Source organism: Penaeus monodon, chromosome 15 (assembly GCF_015228065.2).
Source record: "Penaeus monodon isolate SGIC_2016 chromosome 15, NSTDA_Pmon_1, whole genome shotgun sequence".
Lineage (NCBI taxonomy): Eukaryota > Metazoa > Arthropoda > Malacostraca > Decapoda > Penaeidae > Penaeus > Penaeus monodon.
The window spans coordinates 47,692,179-47,692,422 of record NC_051400.1 but is presented as its reverse complement, the minus strand read 5'-3'; positions in this window follow the sequence as shown (position 1 = coordinate 47,692,422).

Here is a 244-nt window from a genome sequence, read left to right as displayed (position 1 = left end):
CCTAGCAACAAGAAGAAAATAAAAGACACACACAAAAGATTAAAAACAATATCGAACATGCAATAAAAAGTTCGGAAAGTTGTCAAGAAAAACGAAAATATTTATAAGTTTCATTCAACAGTCTATTTCCTGGCTGTGATAACACGCCAACGAGAATCCATTCATTTTTTTCTGCGTATTGTGTAGTGTTATTGTTTAAAAAATATCATTGTTTTTTTTTCTAATCTGTAATATTTATCAGTCA